Raw genomic sequence first — 22623 nt, forward strand, 5'->3', positions numbered from 1 at the left:
TGCTGGGTGCTCAGTGCTCGGGGTGCTGGGTGCTCATTAATCAGGGTGCTGGGTGCTCAGTACTCAGGGTGCTCAGTGCTTGGGGTGCTGGGTGCTCAATACTCAGGGTGCTCAGTGCTTGGGGTGCTGAGTGCTCAGTACTCAGGGTGCTGGGTGCTCAGTGCTCAGGGTGCTGGGTGCTCAGTACTCAGGGTGCTGGGTGCTCAGTACTCAGGGTGCTCGGTGCTCAGTACTCAGGGTGCTGGGTGCTCAGTGCTCAGGGTGCTGGATGCTCAGTACTCAGGGTGCTGGGTGCTCAGTGCTCGGGGTGCTCGGTGCTCAGTACGCTGGTTGCTCAGTACTCAGGGTGCTGGGTGCTCAGTACTCAGGGTGCTGGGTGCTTAGTACTCAGGGTGCTGGGTGCTCAGTGCTCGGGGTGCTGGGTGCTCAGTGCTCAGTACTCAGCGTGCTGGGTGCTCAGTGCTCAGGGTGCTGGGTGCTCAGTACTCAGGGTGCTGGGTGCTCAGTGCTCAGTGCTCAGGGTGCTCAGTGCTCAGGGTGCTGGGTGCTCAGGGTGCTGGGTGCACAGTGCTCGGGGTGCTGGGTGCTCAGTGCTCAGGGTGCTGGGTGCTCAGTGCTCAGGGTGCTGGGTGCTCAGTGCTCAGTGCTCAGGGTGCTGGGTGTTCAGTACTCAGGGTGCTGGGTGCTCAGTACTCAGGGTGCTGGGTGCTCAGTGCTCAGGCTGCTGGGTGCTCAGTGCTCAGGGTGCTGGGTGCTCAGGACTCAGGGTGCTGGGTTCTCAGTACTCAGGGTGCTGGGTGCACAGTGCTAGGGTTGCTGGGTGCTCAGTGCTCGGTGTCTGGGTGCTCAGTACTCAGGGTGCTGGGTGCTCAGTGCTCTGGGTGCTGGGTGCTCAGTGCTCAGGGTGCTGGGTGCTCAGTGCTCGGGGTGCTGGGTGCTGAGTGCTCAGGGTGCTGGGTGCTCAGTGCTCGGTTTGCTCAGTGCTCAGGGTCCTGGGTGCTCAGTACTCAGGGTGCTGGGTGCATAGTACTCAGGGTGCTCAGTGCTCAGTACACAGGGTGCTGGGTGCTCAGTGCTCGGGGTGCTGGGTGCTCAGTGCTCAGTACTCAGGGAGCTGGGTGCTCAGTGCTCTGGGTGCTGGGTGCTCAGTACTCAGGGAGATCTGTTCTCAGTACTCAGGGTGATGGGTGCTCAGTGCTCGGTGTGCTGGGTGCTCAGTACTCAGGGTGCTGGGTGCTCAGTACTCAGGGTGCTGGGTGCTCAGTGCTCGGTGTGCTGGGTGCTCAGTACTCGGGGTGCTGGGTGCTCAGTACTCAGGGTGCTGGGTGCTCAGTGCTCCGGGTGCTCGGTGCTCAGTACACAGGGTGCTGGGTGCTCAGTGCTCGGGGTGCTGGGTGCTCAGTACTCAGGGTGTTGGGTTCTCAGTGCTCAGTACTCAGCGTGCTGGGTGCTCAGTGCTCAGGGTGCTGGGTGCTCAGTACTCAGGGTGCTGGGTGCTCAGTGCTCAGTGCTCAGGGTGCTCAGTGCTCAGGGTGCTGGGTGCTCAGGGTGCTGGGTGCTCAGTGCTCGTGGTTCTGGGTGCTCAGTGCTCAGGGTGCTGGGTGCTCAGTGCTCAGGGTGCTGGGTGCTCAGTGCTCAGTGCTCAGGGTGCTGGGTGTTCAGTACTCAGGATGCTGGGTGCTCAGTACTCAGGGTGCTGGGTGCTCAGTGCTCAGGGTGCTGGGTGCTCAGTGCTCAGGGTGTTGGGTGCTCAGTACTCAGGGTGCTGGGTGCTCAGTGCTCGGGGTGCTGGGTGTTCAGTACTCAGTTTGCTGGGTGCTCAGTGCTCAGGGTGCTGGGTACTCAGTGCTCAGGGTGCTGGGTGCTCAGTACTCAGGGTGCTGGGTGCTCAGTGCTCGGGGTCCTGGGTGCTCAGTCCTCGCGGTGCTGGGTGTTCAGTGCTCGGGGTGCTCGGTGCTCAGTACTCAGGGTGCTGGGTGCTCAGTGCTCGAGGTGCTCAGTACTCAGGGTGCTGTGTGTTCCGTGCTCAGGGTGCTGGGTGCTCAGTACTCAGGGTGCTCGGTGCTTAGTACTCAGGGTGCTGGGTGCTCAGTACTCCGGGTGCTGGGTGCTCAGTGCTCGGGGTGCTCGGTGCTCAGTGCTCAAGGTGCTGGGTGCTCAGTACTCAGGGTGCTCATTGCTCAGGGTGCTGGGTGCTCAGTACTCAGGGTGCTGGGTGCTCAGTGCTCAGGTTGCGCGCTGCTCAGTACGTTGGGTGCTCAGTACTCAGGGTGCTGGGTGCTCAGTACTCAGTGTGCTCGGTGCTCAGTACTCAGGGTGCTGGGTGCTCAGTGCTCGGGGTGCTGGGTGCTCATTAATCAGGGTGCTGGGTGCTCAGTACTCAGGGTGCTCAGTGCTTGGGGTGCTGGGTGCTCAATACTCAGGGTGCTCAGTGCTTGGGGTGCTGGGTGCTCAGTACTCAGGGTGCTGGGTGCTCAGTGCTCAGGGTGCTGGGTGCTCAGTACTCAGGGTGCTGGGTGCTCAGTACTCAGGGTGCTCGGTGCTCAGTACTCAGGGTGCTGGGTGCTCACTGCTCAGGGTGCTGGATGCTCAGTACTCAGGGTGCTGGGTGCTCAGTGCTCGGGGTGCTCGGTGCTCAGTACGCTGGTTGCTCAGTACTCAGGGTGCTGGGTGCTCAGTACTCAGGGTGCTGGGTGCTTAGTACTCAGGGTGCTGGGTGCTCAGTGCTCGGGGTGCTGGGTGCTCAGTGCTCAGTACTCAGGGTGCTGGGTGCTCAGTGCTCAGGGTGCTGGGTGCTCAGTGCTCAGGGTGCTGGGTGCTCAGTGCTCAGGGTGCTGGGTACTCGGTGCTCAGGGTGCTGGGTGCTCAGTGCTCAGGGTGCTGGGTGCTCAGTACTCAGGGTGCTGGGTGCTCAGTACTCAGGGTGCTCGGTGCTCAGTACTCAGGGTGCTGGGTGCTCAGTGCTCGAGGTGCTCAGTACTCAGGGTGCTGTGTGTTCAGTGCTCAGGGTGCTGGGTGCTCAGTACTCAGGCTGCTCGGTGCTTAGTACTCAGGGTGCTGGGTGTTCAGTACTCCGGGTGCTGGGTGCTCAGTGCTCGGGGTGCTCGGAGCTCAGTACTCAGTGCTCAGGGTGCTCAGTGCTCAGTGCTCAGGGTGCTGGGTGTTCAGTACTCAGGGTGCTTGGTTCTCAGTACTCAGGGTGCTGGGTGCTCAGTGCTCAGAGCTCTGGGTGCTCAGTGCTCGGGGTGCTGGGTGCTCAGTGCTCGGGGTGCTGGGTGCTCAGTGCTCAGGGTGCTTGGTGCTCAGTGTCTGGGGTGCTGGGTGCTCAGTACTCAGGGTGCTGGGTGCTCAGTGCTCAGGGTGCTGGGTGCTCAGTGCTCAGGGTGCTGGGTGCTCAGTACACAGTGCTCAGGATGCTGGGTGCTCAGATCTCAGGGTGCTGGGTGCTCAGTGCTCAGGGTGCTCAGTGCTCAGTGCTCAGTACTCAGGGTGCTGGGTGCTCAGTACTCAGGGTGCTGGGTTCTCAGTGCTCGGGGTGCCCGTTGCTCAGTGCTCGGTGTGCTCGGTGCTCAGTACTCAGGGTGCTGGGTGCTCAGTACTCAGCGTGCTGGGTGCTCCGTGCTCGGGGTGCTCGGTGCTCAGTACTCAGGGTGCTGGGTGCACAGTGCTGGGTGCTCAGTGCTCGGGGTGCTGGGTGCTCAGTGCTCGGGGTGCTGGGTGCTCAGTACTCAGCGTGCTGGGTGCTAAGTGCACGGGTTGCTGGGTGCTCAGTCCTCAGGGTGCTGGGTGCTCAGTGCTCGGGGTGCTCGCTGCTCAGTACGTTGGGTGCTCAGTACTCAGGGTTCTGGGTGCTCAGTGCTCAGGGTGCTGGGTGCTCAGTGCTCAGGGTGCTGGGTGCTCAGTGCTCAGGGTGCTTGATGCTCAGTACGCAGGGTGCTGGGTGCTCAGTGCTCAGGGTGCTGGGTGCTCAGTGCTCAGGGTGCTTGGTGCTCAGTACTCAGGGTGCTGGGTTCTCAGTACTCAGGGTGCTGGGTGCTCAGTACTCGGGGTGCTGGGTGCTCAGTACTCAGTGCTCAGGATGCTGGGTGCTCAGTGCTCGGGCTGCTGGGTGCTCAGTGCTCAGGGTGCTGGGTGCTTAGTACTCAGGGTGCTGGGTTCTCAGTACTCAGGGTGCTCGGTGTACAGTGCTAGGGGTGCTGGGTGCTCAGTGCTCGGGGTCTGGGTGCTCAGTACTCAGGGTGCTGGGTGCTCAGTACTCAGGGTGCTGGGTGCTCAGTGCTCAGGGTGCTGGGTGCTCAGTGCTCTGGGTGCTGGGTGCTCAGTGCTCAGGGTGCTGGGTGCTCAGTTCTCAGGGTGCTGGGTGCTCAGTGCTCGGGGTGCTGGGTGCTCAGTGCTCAGGGTGCTGGGTGCTCAGTGCTCGGGGTGCTCAGTGCTCAGTGCTCAGGGTCCTGGGTTCTCAGTACTCAGGGTGCTGGGTGCTTAGTACTCAGGGTGCTCAGTGCTCAGTACACATGGTGCTGGGTGCTCAGTGCTCGGGCTGCTTGGTGCTCAGTGCTCAGTACTCAGGGTGCTGGGTGCTTAGTACTCAGGGTGCTCAGTGCTCAGTACACAGGGTGCTGGGTGCTCAGTGCTCGGGGTGCTGGGTGCTCAGTGCTCAGTACTCAGGGAGCTGGGTGCTCAGTGCTCGGGGTGCTGGGTGCTCAGTACTCAGGGAGATCTGTTCTCAGTACTCAGGGTGATGGGTGCTCAGTGCTCGGTGTGCTGGGTGCTCAGTACTCAGGGTGCTGGGTGCTCAGTACTCAGGGTGCTGGGTGCTCAGTGCTCGGTGTGCTGGGTGTTCAGTACTCGGGGTGCTGGGTGCTCAGTACTCAGGGTGCTGGGTGCTCAGTGCTCGGGGTGCTCAGTGCTCAGGGTCCTGGGTGCTCAGTACTCAGGGTGCTGGGTGCTTAGTACTCAGGGTGCTCAGTGCTCAGTACACAGGGTGCTGGGTGCTCAGTGCTCGGGGTGCTGGGTGCTCAGTGCTCAGTACTCAGGGAGCTGGGTGCTCAGTGCTCGGGGTGCTGGGTGCTCAGTACTCAGGGAGATCTGTTCTCAGTACTCAGGGTGATGGGTGCTCAGTGCTCAGTGTGCTGGGTGCTCAGTACTCAGGGTGCTGGGTGCTCAGTGATCAGGGTGCTGGGTGCTCAGTGCTCGGTGTGCTGGGTGCTCAGTACTCGGGGTGCTGGGTGCTCAGTACTCAGGGTGCTGGGTGCTCAGTGCTCGGGGTGCTCGGTGCTCAGTACACAGGGTGCTGGGTGCTCAGTGCTCGGGGTGCTGGGTGCTCAGTACTCAGGGTGCTGGGTTCTCAGTGCTCAGTACTCAGCGTGCTGGGTGCTCAGTGCTCAGGGTGCTGGGTGCTCAGTACTCAGGGTGCTGGGTGCTCAGTGCTCAGTGCTCAGGGTGCTCAGTGCTCAGGGTGCTGGGTGCTCAGGGTGCTGGGTGCTCAGTGCTCGGGGTTCTGGGTGCTCAGTGCTCAGGGTGCTGGGTGCTCAGTGCTCAGGGTGCTGGGTGCTCAGTGCTCAGTGCTCAGGGTGCTGGGTGTTCAGTACTCAGGGTGCTGGGTGCTCAGTACTCAGGGTGCTGGGTGCTCAGTGCTCCGGGTGCTGGGTGCTCAGTGCTCAGGGTGTTGGGTGCTCAGTACTCAGGGTGCTGGGTGCTCAGTACTCAGGGTGCTCGGTGCTCAGTGCTCAGGGTGCTGGGTGCTCAGTGCTCGGGGTGCTGGGTGTTCAGTACTCAGTTTGCTGGGTGCTCAGTGCTCAGGGTGCTGGGTACTCAGTGCTCAGGGTGCTGGGTGCTCAGTACTCAGGGTGCTGGGTGCTCAGTGCTCGGGGTGCTGGGTGCTCAGTCCTCGCGGTGCTGGGTGTTCAGTGCTCGGGGTGCTCGGTGCTCAGTACTCAGGGTGCTGGGTGCTCAGTGCTCGAGGTGCTCAGTACTCAGGGTGCTGTGTGTTCCGTGCTCAGGGTGCTGGGTGCTCAGTACTCAGGGTGCTCGGTGCTTAGTACTCAGGGTGCTGGGTGCTCAGTACTCCGGGTGCTGGGTGCTCAGTGCTCGGGGTGCTCGGTGCTCAGTGCTCAAGGTGCTGGGTGCTCAGTGCTCAGGTTGCTCGCTGCTCAGTACGTTGGGTGCTCAGTACTCAGGGTGCTGGGTGCTCAGTACACAGTGTGCTCGGTGCTCAGTACTCAGGGTGCTGGGTGCTCATTGCTCGGGGTGCTGGGTGCTCATTAATCAGGGTGCTGGGTGCTCAGTACTCAGGGTGCTCAGTGCTTGGGGTGCTGGGTGCTCAATACTCAGGGTGCTCAGTGCTTGGGGTGCTGAGTGCTCAGTACTCAGGGTGCTGGGTGCTCAGTGCTCAGGGTGCTGGGTGCTCAGTACTCAGGGTGCTGGGTGCTCAGTACTCAGGGTGCTCGGTGCTCAGTACTCAGGGTGCTGGGTGCTCAGTGCTCAGGGTGCTGGATGCTCAGTACTCAGGGTGCTGGGTGCTCAGTGCTCGGGGTGCTCGGTGCTCAGTACGCTGGTTGCTCAGTACTCAGGGTGCTGGGTGCTCAGTACTCAGGGTGCTGGGTGCTTAGTACTCAGGGTGCTGGGTGCTCAGTGCTCGGGGTGCTGGGTGCTCAGTGCTCAGTACTCAGCGTGCTGCGTGCTCAGTGCTCAGGGTGCTGGGTGCTCAGTACTCAGGTTGCTGGGTGCTCAGTGCTCAGTGCTCAGGGTGCTCAGTGCTCAGGGTGCTGGGTGCTCAGGGTGCTGGGTGCACAGTGCTCGGGGTGCTGGGTGCTCAGTGCTCAGGGTGCTGGGTGCTCAGTGCTCAGGGTGCTGGGTGCTCAGTGCTCAGTGCTCAGGGTGCTGGGTGTTCAGTACTCAGGGTGCTGGGTGCTCAGTACTCAGGGTGCTGGGTGCTCAGTGCTCAGGCTGCTGGGTGCTCAGTGCTCAGGGTGCTGGGTGCTCAGGACTCAGGGTGCTGGGTTCTCAGTACTCAGGATGCTGGGTGCACAGTGCTAGGGTTGCTGGGTGCTCAGTGCTCGGTGTCTGGGTGCTCAGTACTCAGGGTGCTGGGTGCTCAGTGCTCTGGGTGCTGGGTGCTCAGTGCTCAGGGTGCTGGGTGCTCAGTGCTCGGGGTGCTGGGTGCTGAGTGCTCAGGGTGCTGGGTGCTCAGTGCTCGGGGTGCTCAGTGCTCAGGGTCCTGGGTGCTCAGTACTCAGGGTGCTGGGTGCATAGTACTCAGGGTGCTCAGTGCTCAGTACACAGGGTGCTGGGTGCTCAGTGCTCGGGGTGCTGGGTGCTCAGTGCTCAGTACTCAGGGAGCTGGGTGCTCAGTGCTCTGGGTGCTGGGTGCTCAGTACTCAGGGAGATCTGTTCTCATTACTCATTGTGATTTGTGCTCAGTGCTCGGTGTGCTGGGTGCTCAGTACTCAGGGTGCTGGGTGCTCAGTACTCAGGGTGCTGGGTGCTCAGTGCTCGGTGTGCTGGGTGCTCAGTACTCGGGGTGCTGGGTGCTCAGTACTCAGGGTGCTGGGTGCTCAGTGCTCGGGGTGCTCGGTGCTCAGTACACAGGGTGCTGGGTGCTCAGTGCTCGGGGTGCTGGGTGCTCAGTACTCAGGGTGCTGGGTGCTCAGTGCTCAGTACTCAGCGTGCTGGGTGCTCAGTGCTCAGGGTGCTGGGTGCTCAGTACTCAGGGTGCTGGGTGCTCAGTGCTCAGTGCTCAGGGTGCTCAGTGCTCAGGGTGCTGGGTGCTCAGGGTGCTGGGTGCTCAGTGCTCGGGGTTCTGGGTGCACAGTGCTCAGGGTGCTGGGTGCTCAGTGCTCAGGGTGCTGGGTGCTCAGTGCTCAGTGCTCAGGGTGCTGGGTGTTCAGTACTCAGGGTGCTGGGTGCTCAGTACTCAGGGTGCTGGGTGCTCAGTGCTCAGGGTGCTGGGTGCTCAGTGCTCAGGGTGTTGGGTGCTCAGTACTCAGGGTGCTGGGTGCTCAGTACTCAGGGTGCTCGGTGCTCAGTGCTCAGGGTGCTGGGTGCTCAGTGCTCGGGGTGCTGGGTGTTCAGTACTCAGTTTGCTGGGTGCTCAGTGCTCAGGGTGCTGGGTACTCAGGGTGCTGTGTGTTCCGTGCTCAGGGTGCTGGGTGCTCAGTACTCAGGGTGCTCGGTGCTTAGTACTCAGGGTGCTGGGTGCTCAGTACTCCGGGTGCTGGGTGCTCAGTGCTCGGGGTGCTCGGTGCTCAGTGCTCAAGGCGCTGGGTGCTCAGTACTCAGGGTGCTCATTGCTCAGGGTGCTGGGTGCTCAGTACTCAGGGTGCTGGGTGCTCAGTGCTCAGGTTGCTCGCTGCTCAGTACGTTGGGTGCTCAGTACTCAGGGTGCTGGGTGCTCAGTACTCAGGGTGCTGGGTGCTCAGTGCTCGGTGTGCTCGGTGCTCAGTACTCAGGGTGCTGGGTGCTCAGTGCTCGGTGTGCTGGGTGCTCATTAATCAGGGTGCTGGGTGCTCAGTACTCAGGGTGCTCAGTGCTTGGGGTGCTGGGTGCTCAATACTCAGGGTGCTCAGTGCTTGGGGTGCTGGGTGCTCAGTACTCAGGGTGCTGGGTGCTCAGTGCTCAGGGTGCTGGGTGCTCAGTACTCAGGGTGCTGGGTGCTCAGTACTCAGGGTGCTCGGTGCTCAGTACTCAGGGTGCTGGGTGCTCACTGCTCAGGGTGCTGGATGCTCAGTACTCAGGGTGCTGGGTGCTCAGTGCTCGGGGTGCTCGGTGCTCAGTACGCTGGTTGCTCAGTACTCAGGGTGCTGGGTGCTCAGTACTCAGGGTGCTGGGTGCTTAGTACTCAGGGTGCTGGGTGCTCAGTGCTCGGGGTGCTGGGTGCTCAGTGCTCAGTACTCAGGGTGCTGGGTGCTCCGTGCTCAGGGTGCTGGGTGCTCAGTGCTCAGGGTGCTGTGTGCTCAGTGCTCAGGGTGCTGGGTACTCGGTGCTCAGGGTGCTGGGTGCTCAGTGCTCAGGGTGCTGGGTGCTCAGTACTCAGGGTGCTGGGTGCTCAGTACTCAGGGTGCTCGGTGCTCAGTACTCAGGGTGCTGGGTGCTCAGTGCTCGAGGTGCTCAGTACTCAGGGTGCTGTGTGTTCAGTGCTCAGGGTGCTGGGTGCTCAGTACTCAGGCTGCTCGGTGCTTAGTACTCAGGGTGCTGGGTGTTCAGTACTCCGGGTGCTGGGTGCTCAGTGCTCGGGGTGCTCGGAGCTCAGTACTCAGTGCTCAGGGTGCTCAGTGCTCAGTGCTCAGGGTGCTGGGTGTTCAGTACTCAGGGTGCTTGGTGCTCAGTACTCAGGGTGCTGGGTGCTCAGTGCTCAGAGCTCTGGGTGCTCAGTGCTCGGGGTGCTGGGTGCTCAGTGCTCGGGGTGCTGGGTGCTCAGTGCTCAGGGTGCTTGGTGCTCAGTGTCTGGGGTGCTGGGTGCTCAGTACTCAGGGTGCTGGGTGCTCAGTGCTCAGGGTGCTGGGTGCTCAGTGCTCAGGGTGCTGGGTGCTCAGTACACAGTGCTCAGGATGCTGGGTGCTCAGTGCTCAGGGTGCTGGGTGCTCAGTGCTCAGGGTGCTCAGTGCTCAGTGCTCAGTACTCAGGGTGCTGGGTGCTCAGTACTCAGGGTGCTGGGTGCTCAGTACTCAGGGTGCTGGGTTCTCAGTGCTCGGGGTGCCCGTTGCTCAGTGCTCGGTGTGCTCGGTGCTCAGTACTCAGGGTGCTGGGTGCTCAGTACTCAGCGTGCTGGGTGCTCCGTGCTCGGGGTGCTCGGTGCTCAGTACTCAGGGTGCTGGGTGCACAGTGCTGGGTGCTCAGTGCTCGGGGTGCTGGGTGCTCAGTGCTCGGGGTGCTGGGTGCTCAGTACTCAGGGTGCTGGGTGCTAAGTGCACGGGTTGCTGGGTGCTCAGTCCTCAGGGTGCTGGGTGCTCAGTGCTCGGGGTGCTCGCTGCTCAGTACGTTGGGTGCTCAGTACTCAGGGTTCTGGGTGCTCAGTGCTCAGGGTGCTGGGTGCTCAGTGCTCAGGGTGCTGGGTGCTCAGTGCTCAGGGTGCTTGATGCTCAGTACGCAGGGTGCTGGGTGCTCAGTGCTCAGGGTACTGGGTGCTCAGTGCTCAGGGTGCTTGGTGCTCAGTACTCAGGGTGCTGGGTGCTCAGTACTCAGGGTGCTGGGTGCTCAGTACTCGGGGTGCTGGGTGCTCAGTACTCAGTGCTCAGGATGCTGGGTGCTCAGTGCTCGGGCTGCTGGGTGGTCAGTGCTCAGGGTGCTGGGTGCTCAGTACTCAGGGTGCTGGGTTCTCAGTACTCAGGGTGCTCGGTGTACAGTGCTAGGGGTGCTGGGTGCTCAGTGCTCGGGGTCTGGGTGCTCAGTACTCAGGGTGCTGGGTGCTCAGTACTCAGGGTGCTGGGTGCTCAGTGCTCAGGGTGCTGGGTGCTCAGTGCTCTGGGTGCTGGGTGCTCAGTGCTCAGGGTGCTGGGTGCTCAGTTCTCAGGGTGCTGGGTGCTCAGTGCTCGGGGTGCTGGGTGCTCAGTGCTCAGGGTGCTGGGTGCTCAGTGCTCGGGGTGCTCAGTGCTCAGTGCTCAGGGTCCTGGGTACTCAGTACTCAGGGTGCTGGGTGCTTAGTACTCAGGGTGCTCAGTGCTCAGTACACATGGTGCTGGGTGCTCAGTGCCCGGGCTGCTTGGTGCTCAGTGCTCAGTACTCAGGGTGCTGGGTGCTCAGTGCTCGGGGTGCTGGGTGCTCAGTACTCAGCGTGCTGGGTGCTCAGTACTCAGGGTGCTGGGTGCTCAGTGCTCAGGTTGCTGGGTGCTTAGTACTCAGGGTGCTCAGTGCTCAGTACACAGGGTGCTGGGTGCTCAGTGCTCGGGGTGCTGGGTGCTCAGTGCTCAGTACTCAGGGTGCTGGGTGCTCAGTGCTCGGGGTTCTGGGTGCTCAGTACTCAGCGTGCTGGGTGCTCAGTACTCAGGGTGCTGGGTGCTCAGTGCTCAGGGTGCTGGGTGCTCAGTGCTTAGGGTGCTGGGTGCTCAGTACTCAGGGTGCTGGGTGCTCAGTACTCAGGGTGCTCGGTGCTCAGTGCTCAGGGTGCTGGGTGCACAGTGCTCGGGGTGCTGGGTGCTCAGTACTAGGGGTTCTTTGTGCTCAGTACTCAGGGTGCTGGGTGCTCAGTGCTCAGAGCTCTGGGTGCTCAGTGCTCGGGGTGCTGGGTGCTCAGTGCTCGGGGTTCTGGGTGCTCAGTACTCAGGGTGCTGGGTCTCAGTGCTCGGGGTACTGGGTACTCAGTGCTCAGTACACAGGGTGCTGGGTCCTCAGTGCTCGGGGTGCTGGGTGCTCAGTGCTCAGTACTCACGGTGCTGGGTGCTCAGTGCTCGGGGTGCTGGGTGCTCAGTGCTCAGTACTCAGGGTGCTGGGTGCTCAGTGCTCAGGGTGCTGTGTGCTCAGTGCTCAGGGTGCTGGGTGCTCAGTGCTCAGGGTGCTGGGTACTCAGTGCTCAGGGTGCTGTGTGCTCAGTACTCAGGGTGCTGGGTGCTCAGTGCTCGGGGTGCTCGGTGCTCAGTACACAGGGTGCTGGGTGCTCAGTGCTCGGGGTGCTGGGTGCTCAGTACTCAGTGTGCTGGGTGCTCAGTGCTCAGTACTCAGCGTGCTGGGTGCTCAGTGCTCAGGGTGCTGGGTGCTCAGTACTCAGGGTGCAGGGTGCTCAGTGGTCAGTGCTCAGGGTGCTCAGTGCTCAGGGTGCTGGGTGCTCAGGGTGCTGGGTGCTCAGTGCTCGGGTTGCTGGGTGCTCAGTGCTCAGGGTGCTGGGTGCTTAGTGCTATGGGTGCTGGGTGCTCAGTACTCAGGGTGCAGGGTGCTCAGTGCTCAGTGCTCAGGGTGCTCAGTGCTCAGGGTGCTGGGTGCTCAGTACTCAGGGTGCTGGGTGCTCAGTGCTCAGGGTGCTGGGTGCTTAGTGCTATGGGTGCTGGGTGCTCAGTACTCAGGGTGCTGGGTGCTCAGTACTCAGGGTGCTCGGTGCTCAGTGCTCAGGGTTCTGGGTGCTCAGTGCTCGGGTTGCTGGGTGTTCAGTACTCAGGGTGCTGGGTGCTCAGTACTCAGGTTGCTGGGTGCTCAGTGCTCAGGGTGCTGGGTGCTCAGTGCTCAGGGTGCTGGGTGCTCAGTAGTCAGGGTGCTGGGTGCTCAGTACTCAGGGTGCTCGGTGCTCAGTGCTCAGGGTGCTGGGTGCACAGTGCTCGGGGTGCTGGGTGCTCAGTACTCGGGGTGCTGGGTGGTCAGTACTCAGGGTGCTGGGTGCTCAGTGCTCAGGGTGCTGGGTGCTCAGTGCTCGGGGTGCTGGGTGCTCAGTGCTCGGGGTGCTGGGTGCTCAGTACTAAGGGTGCTGGGTGCTCAGTACTAAGGGTGCTGGGAGCTCAGTACTCGGGGTGCTGGGTGCTCAGTACTCAGTGCTCAGGATGCTGGGTGCTCAGTGCTCGGGCTGCTGGGTGCTCAGTGCTCAGGGTGCTGGGTGCTCAGTACTCAGGGTGCTGGGTTCTCAGTACTCAGTGTGCTGGGTGCACAGTGCTAGGGTTGCTGGGTGCTCAGTGTTCGGTGTCTGGGTGCTCAGTACTCAGGTTGCTGGGTGCTCAGTGCTCTGGGTGCTGGGTGCTCAGTGCTCAGGATACTGGGTGCTCAGTGCTCGGGGTGCTGGGTGCTGAGTGCTCAGGGTGCTGGGTGCTCAGTGCTCGGGGTGCTCAGTGCTCAGGGTCCTGGGTGCTCAGTACTCAGGGTGCTGGGTGCTTAGTACTCAGGGTGCTCAGTGCTCAGTACACAGGGTGCTGGGTGCTCAGTTCTCGGGGTGCTGGGTGCTCAGTGCTCAGTACTCAGGGAGCTGGGTGCTCAGTGCTCGGGGTGCTGGGTGCTCAGTACTCAGGGAGATCTGTTCTCAGTACTCAGGGTGATGGGTGCTCAGTGCTCGGTGTGCTGGGTGCTCAGTACTCAGGGTGCTGGGTGCTCAGTACTCAGGGTGCTGGGTGCTCAGTGCTCGGTGTGCTGGGTGCTCAGTACTCGGGGTGCTGGGTGCTCAGTACTCAGGGTGCTGGGTGCTCAGTGCTCGGGGTGCTCAGGGCTCAGGGTCCTGGGTGCTCAGTACTCAGGGTGCTGGGTGCTTAGTACTCAGGGTGCTCAGTGCTCAGTACACAGGGTGCTGGGTGCTCAGTGCTCGGGGTGCTGGGTGCTCAGTGCTCAGGACTCAGGGAGCTGGGTGCTCAGTGCTCGGGGTGCTGGGTGCTCAGTACTCAGGGAGATCTGTTCTCAGTACTCAGGGTGATGGGTGCTCAGTGCTCGGTGTGCTGGGTGCTCAGTACTCAGGGTGCTGGGTGCTCAGTACTCAGGGTGCTGGGTGCTCAGTGCTCGGTGTGCTGGGTGCTCAGTACTCGGGGTGCTGGGTGCTCAGTACTCAGGGTGCTGGGTGCTCAGTGCTCGGGGTGCTCGGTGCTCAGTACACAGGGTGCTGGGTGCTCAGTGCTCGGGGTGCTGGGTGCTCAGTGCTCAGTACTCAGCGTGCTGGGTGCTCAGTGCTCAGGGTGCTGGGTGCTCAGTACTCAGGGTGCTGGGTGCTCAGTGCTCAGTGCTCAGGGTGCTCAGTGCTCAGGGTGCTGGGTGCTCAGGGTGCTGGGTGCTCAGTGCTCGGGGTGCTGGGTGCTCAGTGCTCAGGGTGCTGGGTTCTCAGTACTCAGGGTGCTGGCTGCTCAGTGCTCGGGGTGCTCAGTGCTCAGTGCTCAGGGTGCTGTGTGCTCAGTACTCAGGGTGCTGGGTTCTTAGTACTCAGGGTGCTGGGTGCTCAGTGCTCAGTGCTCAGGTTGCTGGGTGTTCAGTACTCAGGGTGCTGGGTGCTCAGTACTCAGGGTGCTGGGTGCTCAGTGCTCAGGCTGCTGGGTGCTCAGTGCTCAGGGTGCTGTGTGCTCAGTACTCAGGGTGCTGGGTTCTTAGTACTCAGGGTGCTGGGTGCACAGTGCTAGGGTTGCTGGGTGCTCAGTGCTCGGTGTCTGGGTGCTCAGTACTCAGGGTGCTGGGTGCTCAGTGCTCTGGGTGCTGGGTGCTCAGTGCTCAGGGTGCTGGGGGCTCAGTGCACGGGGTGCTGGGTTCTCAGTACTCAGGGTGCAGGGTGCTCAGTGCTCAGTGCTCAGGGTGCTCAGTGCTCAGGGTGCTGGGTGCTCAGGGTGCTGGGTGCTCAGTGCTCGGGGTGCTGGGTGCTCAGTGCTCAGGGTGCTGGGTGCTCAGTGCTCAGGGTGCTGGGTGCTCAGTGCTCAGGGTGCTGGGTGTTCAGTACTCAGGGTGCTGGGTGCTCAGTACTCAGGGTGCTGGGTGCTCAGTGCTCAGGGTGCTGGGTGCTTAGTGCTATGGGTGCTGGGTGCTTAGTACAAAGGGTGCTGGGTGCTCAGTACTAAGGGTGCTGGGTGCTCAGTACTAAGGGTGCTGGGTGCTCAGTACTCGGGGTGCTGGGTGCTCAGTACTCAGTGCTCAGGATGCTGGGTGCTCAGTGCTCGGGCTGCTGGGTGCTCAGTGCTCAGGGTGCTGGGTGCTCAGTACTCAGGGTGCTGGGTTCTCAGTACTCAGGGTGCTGGGTGCACAGTGCTCGGGCTGCTGGGTGCTCAGTCCTCAGGGTGCTGGGTGCTCAGTGCTCTGGGTGCTGGGTGCTCAGTGCTCAGGGTGCTGGGTGCTCAGTGCTCGGGGTGCTGGGTGCTGAGTGCTCAGGGTGCTGGGAGCTCAGTGCTCGGGGTGCTCAGTGCTCAGGGTCCAGGGTGCTCAGTACTCAGGGTGCTGGGTGCTTAGTACTCAGGGTGCTCAGTGCTCAGTACACAGGGTGCTGGGTGCTCAGTGCTCGGGGTGCTGGGTGCTCAGTGCTCAGTACTCAGGGAGCTGGGTGCTCAGTGCTCGGGGTGCTGGGTGCTCAGTACTTCGGGAGATCTGTTCTCAGTACTCAGGGTGATGGGTGCTCAGTGCTCGGTGTGCTGGGTGCTCAGTACTCAGGGTGCTGGGTGCTCAGTACTCAGGGTGCTGGGTGCTCAGTGCTCGGTGTGCTGGGTGTTCAGTACTCGGGGTGCTGGGTGCTCAGTACTCAGGGTGCTGGGTGCTCAGTGCTCGGGGTGCTCAGTGCTCAGGGTCCTGGGTGCTCAGTACTCAGGGTGCTGGGTGCTTAGTACTCAGGGTGCTCAGTGCTCAGTACACAGGGTGCTGGGTGCTCAGTGCTCGGGGTGCTGGGTGCTCAGTGCTCAGTACTCAGGGAGCTGGGTGCTCAGTGCTCGGGGTGCTGGGTGCTCAGTGCTCGGTTTGCTGGGTGCTCAGTACTCGGGGTGCTGGGTGCTCAGTACTCAGGGTGCTGGGTGCTCAGTGCTCGGGGTGCTCGGTGCTCAGTACACAGGGTGCTGGGTGCTCAGTGCTCGGGGTGCTGGGTGCTCAGTACTCAGGGTGCTGGGTGCTCAGTGCTCAGTACTCAGCGTGCTGGGTGCTCAGTGCTCAGGGTGCTGGGTGCTCAGTACTCAGGGTGCTGGGTGCTCAGTGCTCAGTGCTCAGGGTGCTCAGTGCTCAGGGTGCTGGGTGCTCAGGGTGCTGGGTGCTCAGTGCTCGGGGTTCTGGGTGCTCAGTGCTCAGGGTGCTGGGTGCTCAGAGCTCAGGGGGCTGGGTGCTCAGTGCTCAGGGTGCTGGGTGTTCAGTACTCAGGGTGCTGGGTGGTCAGTACTCAGGGTGCTGGGTGCTCAGTGCTCCGGGAGCTGGGTGCTCAGTGCTCAGGGTGTTGGGTGCTCAGTACTCAGGGTGCTGGGTGCTCAGTACTCAGGGTGCTCGGTGCTCAGTGCTCAGGGTGCTGGGTGCTCAGTGCTTGGGGTGCTGGGTGCTCAGTACTCAGGGTGCTGGGTGCTCAGTGCTCAGGGTGCTGGGTGCTTAGTGCTATGGGTGCTGGGTGCTCAGTACTCAGGGTGCTGGGTGCTCAGTACTCAGGGTGCTCGGTGCTCAGTGCTCAGGGTTCTGGGTGCTCAGTGCTCGGGTTGCTGGGTGTTCAGTACTCAGGGTGCTGGGTGCTCAGTACTCAGGTTGCTGGGTGCTCAGTGCTCAGGGTGCTGGGTGCTCAGTGCTCAGGGTGCTGGGTGCTCAGTAGTCAGGGTGCTGGGTGCTCAGTACTCAGGGTGCTCGGTGCTCAGTGCTCAGGGTGCTGGGTGCACAGTGCTCGGGGTGCTGGGTGCTCAGTACTCGGGGTGCTGGGTGGTCAGTACTCAGGGTGCTGGGTGCTCAGTGCTCAGGGTGCTGGGTGCTCAGTGCTCGGGGTGCTGGGTGCTCAGTGCTCGGGGTGCTGGGTGCTCAGTACTAAGGGTGCTGGGTGCTCAGTACTAAGGGTGCTGGGAGCTCAGTACTCGGGGTGCTGGGTGCTCAGTACTCAGTGCTCAGGATGCTGGGTGCTCAGTGCTCGGGCTGCTGGGTGCTCAGTGCTCAGGGTGCTGGGTGCTCAGTACTCAGGGTGCTGGGTTCTCAGTACTCAGGGTGCTGGGTGCACAGTGCTAGGGTTGCTGGGTGCTCAGTGTTCGGTGTCTGGGTGCTCAGTACTCAGGTTGCTGGGTGCTCAGTGCTCTGGGTGCTGGGTGCTCAGTGCTCAGGATGCTGGGTGCTCAGTGCTCGGGGTGCTGGGTGCTGAGTGCTCAGGGTGCTGGGTGCTCAGTGCTCGGGGTGCTCAGTGCTCAGGGTCCTGGGTGCTCAGTACTCAGGGTGCTGGGTGCTTAGTACTCAGGGTGCTCAGTGCTCAGTACACAGGGTGCTGGGTGCTCAGTTCTCGGGGTGCTGGGTGCTCAGTGCTCAGTACTCAGGGAGCTGGGTGCTCAGTGCTCGGGGTGCTGGGTGCTCAGTACTCAGGGAGATCTGTTCTCAGTACTCAGGGTGATGGGTGCTCAGTGCTCGGTGTGCTGGGTGCTCAGTACTCAGGGTGCTGGGTGCTCAGTACTCAGGGTGCTGGGTGCTCAGTGCTCGGTGTTCTGGGTGCTCAGTACTCGGGGTGCTGGGTGCTCAGTACTCAGGGTGCTGGGTGCTCAGTGCTCGGGGTGCTCAGGGCTCAGGGTCCTGGGTGCTCAGTACTCAGGGTGCTGGGTGCTTAGTACTCAGGGTGCTCAGTGCTCAGTACACAGGGTGCTGGGTGCTCAGTGCTCGGGGTGCTGGGTGCTCAGTGCTCAGGACTCAGGGAGCTGGGTGCTCAGTGCTCGGGGTGCTGGGTGCTCAGTACTCAGGGAGATCTGTTCTCAGTACTCAGGGTGATGGGTGCTCAGTGCTCGGTGTGCTGGGTGCTCAGTACTCAGGGTGCTGGGTGCTCAGTACTCAGGGTGCTGGGTGCTCAGTGCTCGGTGTGCTGGGTGCTCAGTACTCGGGGTGCTGGGTGCTCAGTACTCAGGGTGCTGGGTGCTCAGTGCTCGGGGTGCTCGGTGCTCAGTACACAGGGTGCTGGGTGCTCAGTGCTCGGGGTGCTGGGTGCTCAGTGCTCAGTACTCAGCGTGCTGGGTGCTCAGTGCTCAGGGTGCTGGGTGCTCAGTACTCAGGGTGCTGGGTGCTCAGTGCTCAGTGCTCAGGGTGCTCAGTGCTCAGGGTGCTGGGTGCTCAGGGTGCTGGGTGCTCAGTGCTCGGGGTGCTGGGTGCTCAGTGCTCAGGGTGCTGGGTGCTCAGTGCTCAGGGTGCTGGGTGCTCAGTGCTCAGTGCTCAGGTTGCTGGGTGTTCAGTACTCAGGGTGCTGGGTGCTCAGTACTCAGGGTGCTGGGTGCTCAGTGCTCAGGCTGCTGGGTGCTCAGTGCTCAGGGTGCTGTGTGCTCAGTACTCAGGGTGCTGGGTTCTTAGTACTCAGGGTGCTGGGTGCACAGTGCTAGGGTTGCTGGGTGCTCAGTGCTCGGTGTCTGGGTGCTCAGTACTCAGGGTGCTGGGTGCTCAGTGCTCTGGGTGCTGGGTGCTCAGTGCTCAGGGTGCTGGGGGCTCAGTGCACGGGGTGCTGGGTTCTCAGTACTCAGGGTGCAGGGTGCTCAGTGCTCAGTGCTCAGGGTGCTCAGTGCTCAGGGTGCTGGGTGCTCAGGGTGCTGGGTGCTCAGTGCTCGGGGTGCTGGGTGCTCAGTGCTCAGGGTGCTGGGTGCTCAGTGCTCAGGGTGCTGGGTGCTCAGTGCTCAGGGTGCTGGGTGTTCAGTACTCAGGGTGCTGGGTGCTCAGTACTCAGGGTGCTGGGTGCTCAGTGCTCAGGGTGCTGGGTGCTTAGTGCTATGGGTGCTGGGTGCTCAGTACAAAGGGTGCTGGGTGCTCAGTACTAAGGGTGCTGGGTGCTCAGTACTAAGGGTGCTGGGTGCTCAGTACTCGGGGTGCTGGGTGCTCAGTACTCAGTGCTCAGGATGCTGGGTGCTCAGTGCTCGGGCTGCTGGGTGCTCAGTGCTCAGGGTGCTGGGTGCTCAGTACTCAGGGTGCTGGGTTCTCAGTACTCAGGGTGCTGGGTGCACAGTGCTCGGGCTGCTGGGTGCTCAGTCCTCAGGGTGCTGGGTGCTCAGTGCTCTGGGTGCTGGGTGCTCAGTGCTCAGGGTGCTGGGTGCTCAGTGCTCGGGGTGCTGGGTGCTGAGTGCTCAGGGTGCTGGGAGCTCAGTGCTCGGGGTGCTCAGTGCTCAGGGTCCAGGGTGCTCAGTACTCAGGGTGCTGGGTGCTTAGTACTCAGGGTGCTCAGTGCTCAGTACACAGGGTGCTGGGTGCTCAGTGCTCGGGGTGCTGGGTGCTCAGTGCTCAGTACTCAGGGAGCTGGGTGCTCAGTGCTCGGGGTGCTGGGTGCTCAGTACTTCGGGAGATCTGTTCTCAGTACTCAGGGTGATGGGTGCTCAGTGCTCGGTGTGCTGGGTGCTCAGTACTCAGGGTGCTGGGTGCTCAGTACTCAGGGTGCTGGGTGCTCAGTGCTCGGTGTGCTGGGTGTTCAGTACTCGGGGTGCTGGGTGCTCAGTACTCAGGGTGCTGGGTGCTCAGTGCTCGGGGTGCTCAGTGCTCAGGGTCCTGGGTGCTCAGTACTCAGGGTGCTGGGTGCTTAGTACTCAGGGTGCTCAGTGCTCAGTACACAGGGTGCTGGGTGCTCAGTGCTCGGGGTGCTGGGTGCTCAGTGCTCAGTACTCAGGGAGCTGGGTGCTCAGTGCTCGGGGTGCTGGGTGCTCAGTGCTCGGTTTGCTGGGTGCTCAGTACTCGGGGTGCTGGGTGCTCAGTACTCAGGGTGCTGGGTGCTCAGTGCTCGGGGTGCTCGGTGCTCAGTACACAGGGTGCTGGGTGCTCAGTGCTCGGGGTGCTGGGTGCTCAGTACTCAGGGTGCTGGGTGCTCAGTGCTCAGTACTCAGCGTGCTGGGTGCTCAGTGCTCAGGGTGCTGGGTGCTCAGTACTCAGGGTGCTGGGTGCTCAGTGCTCAGTGCTCAGGGTGCTCAGTGCTCAGGGTGCTGGGTGCTCAGGGTGCTGGGTGCTCAGTGCTCGGGGTTCTGGGTGCTCAGTGCTCAGGGTGCTGGGTGCTCAGAGCTCAGGGGGCTGGGTGCTCAGTGCTCAGGGTGCTGGGTGTTCAGTACTCAGGGTGCTGGGTGGTCAGTACTCAGGGTGCTGGGTGCTCAGTGCTCCGGGAGCTGGGTGCTCAGTGCTCAGGGTGTTGGGTGCTCAGTACTCAGGGTGCTGGGTGCTCAGTACTCAGGGTGCTCGGTGCTCAGTGCTCAGGGTGCTGGGTGCTCAGTGCTTGGGGTGCTGGGTGTTCAGTACTCAGTTTGCTGGGTGCTCAGTGCTCAGGGTGCTGGGTACTCAGTGCTCAGGGTGCTGGGTGCTCAGTACTCAGGGTGCTGGGTGCTCAGTGCTCGGGGTGCTGGGTGCTCAGTCCTCGCGGTGCTGGGTGTTCAGTGCTCGGGGTGCTCGGTGCTCAGTATTCAGGGTGCTGGGTGCTCAGTGCTCGAGGTGCTCAGTACTCAGGGTGCTGTGTGTTCCGTGCTCAGGGTGCTGGGTGCTCAGTACTCAGGGTGCTCGGTGCTTAGTACTCAGGGTGCTGGGTGCTCAGTACTCCGGGTGCTGTGTGCTCAGTGCTCGGGGTGCTCGGTGCTCAGTGCTCAAGGTGCTGGGTGCTCAGTACTCAGGGTGCTCATTGCTCAGGGTGCTGGGTGCTCAGTACTCAGGGTGCTGGGTGCTCAGTGCTCAGGTTGCTCGCTGCTCAGTACTTTGGGTGCTCAGTACTCAGGGTGCTGGGTGCTCAGTACTCAGTGTGCTCGGTGCTCAGTACTCAGGGTGCTGGGTGCTCAGTGCTCGGGGTGCTGGGTGCTCATTAATCAGGGTGCTGGGTGCTCAGTACTCAGGGTGCTCAGTGCTTGGGGTGCTGGGTGCTCAATACTCAGGGTGCTCATTGCTTGGGGTGCTGAGTGCTCAGTACTCAGGGTGCTGGGTGCTCAGTGCTCAGGGTGCTGGGTGCTCAGTACTCAGGGTGCTGGGTGCTCAGTACTCAGGGTGCTCGGTGCTCAGTACTCAGGGTGCTGGGTGCTCAGTGCTCAGGGTGCTGGATGCTCAGTACTCAGGGTGCTGGGTGCTCAGTGCTCGGGGTGCTCGGTGCTCAGTACGCTGGTTGCTCAGTACTCAGGGTGCTGGGTGCTCAGTACTCAGGGTGCTGGGTGCTTAGTACTCAGGGTGCTGGGTGCTCAGTGCTCGGGGTGCTGGGTGCTCAGTGCTCAGTACTCAGCGTGCTGGGTGCTCAGTGCTCAGGGTGCTGGGTGCTCAGTACTCAGGGTGCTGGGTGCTCAGTGCTCAGTGCTCAGGTTGCTCAGTGCTCAGGGTGCTGGGTGCTCAGGGTGCTGGGTGCACAGTGCTCGGGGTGCTGGGTGCTCAGTGCTCAGGGTGCTGGGTGCTCAGTGCTCAGGGTGCTGGGTGCTCAGTGCTCAGTGCTCAGGGTGCTGGGTGTTCAGTACTCAGGGTGCTGGGTGCTCAGTACTCAGGGTGCTGGGTGCTCAGTGCTCAGGCTGCTGGGTGCTCAGTGCTCAGGGTGCTGGGTGCTCAGGACTCAGGGTGCTGGGTTCTCAGTACTCAGGGTGCTGGGTGCACAGTGCTAGGGTTGCTGGGTGCTCAGTGCTCGGTGTCTGGGTGCTCAGTACTCAGGGTGCTGGGTGCTCAGTGCTCTGGGTGCTGGGTGCTCAGTGCTCAGGGTGCTGGGTTCTCAGTGCTCGGGGTGCTGGGTGCTGAGTGCTCAGGGTGCTGGGTGCTCAGTGCTCGGGGTGCTCAGTGCTCAGGGTCCTGGGTGCTCAGTACTCAGGGTGCTGGGTCCATAGTACTCAGGGTGCTCAGTGCTCAGTACACAGGGTGCTGGGTGCTCAGTGCTCAAGGTGCTGGGTGCTCAGTACTCAGGGTGCTGGGTGCTCAGTACTCAGGGTGCTGGGTGCTCAGTGCTCAGGGTGCTGGGTGCTCAGTGCTCAGGGTGTTGGGTGCTCAGTACTCAGGGTGCTGGGTGCTCAGTACTCAGGGTGCTCGGTGCTCAGTGCTCAGGGTGCTGGGTGCTCAGTGCTCGGGGTGCTGGGTGTTCAGTACTCAGTTTGCTGGGTGCTCAGTGCTCAGGGTGCTGGGTACTCAGTGCTCAGGGTGCTGGGTGCTCAGTACTCAGGGTGCTGGGTGCTCAGTGCTCGGGGTCCTGGGTGCTCAGTCCTCGCGGTGCTGGGTGTTCAGTGCTCGGGGTGCTCGGTGCTCAGTACTCAGGGTGCTGGGTGCTCAGTGCTCGAGGTGCTCAGTACTCAGGGTGCTGTGTGTTCCGTGCTCAGGGTGCTGGGTGCTCAGTACTCAGGGTGCTCGGTGCTTAGTACTCAGGGTGCTGGGTGCTCAGTACTCCGGGTGCTGGGTGCTCAGTGCTCGGGGTGCTCGGTGCTCAGTGCTCAAGGTGCTGGGTGCTCAGTACTCAGGGTGCTCATTGCACAGGGTGCTGGGTGCTCAGTACTCAGGGTGCTGGGTGCTCAGTGCTCAGGTTGCTCGCTGCTCAGTACGTTGGGTGCTCAGTACTCAGGGTGCTGGGTGCTCAGTACTCAGTGTGCTCGGTGCTCAGTACTCAGGGTGCTGGGTGCTCAGTGCTCGGGGTGCTGGGTGCTCATTAATCAGGGTGCTGGGTGCTCAGTACTCAGGGTGCTCAGTGCTTGGGGTGCTGGGTGCTCAATACTCAGGGTGCTCAGTGCTTGGGGTGCTGGGTGCTCACTACTCAGGGTGCTGGGTGCTCAGTGCTCAGGGTGCTGGGTGCTCAGTACTCAGGGTGCTGGGTGCTCAGTACTCAGGGTGCTCGGTGCTCAGTACTCAGGGTGCTGTGTGCTCACTGCTCAGGGTGCTGGATGCTCAGTACTCAGGGTGCTGGGTGCTCAGTGCTCGGGGTGCTCGGTGCTCAGTACGCTGGTTGCTCAGTACTCAGGGTGCTGGGTGCTCAGTACTCAGGGTGCTGGGTGCTCAGTACTCAGGGTGCTGGGTGCTCAGTGCTCGGGGTGCTGGGTGCTCAGTGCTCAGTACTCAGGGTGCTGGGTGCTCAGTGCTCAGGGTGCTGGGTGCTCAGTGCTCAGGGTGCTGGGTGCTCAGTGCTCAGGGTGCTGGGTACTCGGTGCTCAGGGTGCTGGGTGCTCA

This window comes from Microtus oregoni, unplaced genomic scaffold, assembly GCF_018167655.1.
Source record: "Microtus oregoni isolate MIOR12 unplaced genomic scaffold, Mior012 000066F_ref0000041, whole genome shotgun sequence".
NCBI lineage: Eukaryota > Metazoa > Chordata > Mammalia > Rodentia > Cricetidae > Microtus > Microtus oregoni.